The sequence below is a fragment of the Fulmarus glacialis genome, unplaced genomic scaffold (genome assembly GCF_000690835.1).
Source record: "Fulmarus glacialis isolate BGI_N327 unplaced genomic scaffold, ASM69083v1 scaffold33097, whole genome shotgun sequence".
Classification (NCBI taxonomy): domain Eukaryota; kingdom Metazoa; phylum Chordata; class Aves; order Procellariiformes; family Procellariidae; genus Fulmarus; species Fulmarus glacialis.
In genome coordinates this window covers 1-2106 of record NW_009223153.1, presented here as the reverse complement: position 1 = coordinate 2106, position 2106 = coordinate 1, and positions in this window count along the sequence as shown.

Here is a 2106-nt window from a genome sequence, read left to right as displayed (position 1 = left end):
TGCTGGGATGGTCAGTGCCTCAAAAAAGAGCCATTACCAGCCCTAATATTCCCATCTTCCCAGCAGGCCCAGGAGCAACAAGCTTTCAAAGTATCTGGCACACTCCCTTTCTTTCCTCTTGCCCTATTTCTGCTCCTGCCCCTTCTCCTTCCCTTATATATTCAAAGCAACAGCCCAGTCTAGAGCCCTTATGAAATACACAAGTGAGGTTTTTTACTGTTTAATTCATCCTTAGCATGTTTAAATGGGCAAAAATACTGGAAGGATATGTAATTCTACATCACTGTACATGATACCATTTCAATACGTCAACCACAAAAAGGATTGTGTTGATCTTGTGCAAATCCAGTTTGCAGCACCTGGCACGCTTCTTTCAAAAACCACAACAGCCCCATGAAAACCCGAACCTTTATCTTGGTTGCCCCATTGACTTTCCTGTCAGTAACTGTTCTGGAGCGGCAGCAGACATTTAATATTTATGTGCATTTACATATTAATAATTAGTGCTGATTTAGCTAAGGGAAATGGTTGACGTGAATAGAGGAGTAACTGTTTTACATGATAATCTTGCGAGAATAGATGACGGGTCAGAAGAAACATGATATGTCTGAGTGTAAACTAACTCACTTGGGAGAAATGACTTCAAACCAGACTTTAAGTGGCAGAAGTGGGTTAGCGAGTATGCAGATGTACTGCATCAGTGTCTGCAAAGAGAATGTGATGGTGCACCATGTGCGAACAGTTCAGGAAACTCACTGGAAGATGATGTGTTTTGAGAGAAGACTATAGGAGCATGACATCTATATATTAGCCTCCATTTCAGGGACAGTATTCAACTCTGCATACTTGACTTAAGAAAAATAGAATTCAGAGGTTGCAGGAAAGAAGAACCACAATGCTTGGTGGAACAAGAAGGTCTTTATAGATAACAAACTAGGATTGTAAATCTTAACATTGGATATTAATAATTAAATACCTATTATTTAAGTACTTGCTACTTATATAATTAAGTTACATACTTGATGTTACCTACCTATTCTGAAGCTTCGGAGTCAGACTTCATAGGTGCTATGAAATATTAAAAAAAACCCAACCCAACCCAAAAAAATTTAACAAAAAAGTTAAGAACTTTTCATTAACATTGTTTACTGAAGTAATGTAAGTCAGGTGACTACCTGGAATCTAGCAAATTAACATCAGGGAATTTTAGTCCGCTTCTTTGGGAGTTAGCAGGGCGTATCCATTGTTATTGTTGATTGCATGTTGTAAGAAAAAATAATTTTAATTTCCAAAACATGCAGGATGCCATCACTTACATAAATGAAAAGCCGGTGGCCATTCTCCGGTCCCTCATACCCGTGTTAACAGGTTGGTGCCATTGGGCAGGTTGGCGAGGGCTGTTTCCTGATTCACAAACTACACCTGACAGCTTTCCCCGGCCAGTGGCTTTTCCTTTTCTTTCTGTATGAGTCTAGTTGTGGAGGCCTCACAGTTGTGTTCAAAAGTCACTTGTTCTCTCCTAATTTCCACTGTAAGTCCCATGACTACACTTTGTAGGACAGAGTAGTAGTTCTAAGGACAGACTTAATTTTTAAAAGAGTGGGGAAATCTTATTAACTACCAACAAAGGTAGGGCGGAAGAGTATGTGGAAAAGTGCTTTATGTTCAGCCAGTAAATCACACAGACACAAGCTGACTCCTGAATTGCACTTTTTACGGGCATTGTAGTGATTGAGATCAGCGTCACCCTCAGGGGTGCCCCAGAGCACGTGCCTCAGAGTCAGAGCACAGGCCGTACCGCCCCTCCCTCATACTGACCCCCGGCTTCTCCCTCACACCGGGGGAAGAGGCTCTGCCCGACTCGCAGCAGTAGCTGCGAAACTCCTGTTTTCACGCTGGTGGTGCAGTAGCTGCTATAAGGTAACATATGCTTTAATTATGAAAAAAAAAAACCCCACAAAAAAACCCAAAAACCACCAACAAAAACCTTCGCAAAAAAACATAACCACAAAGCACTCAGCAACCTGAAATGGCAAAACTGCCAAGGCAAGTGGAAAAAGAATCAACTAAAGCTTACTTAACAAACACCACCACCTTTATTTCCAG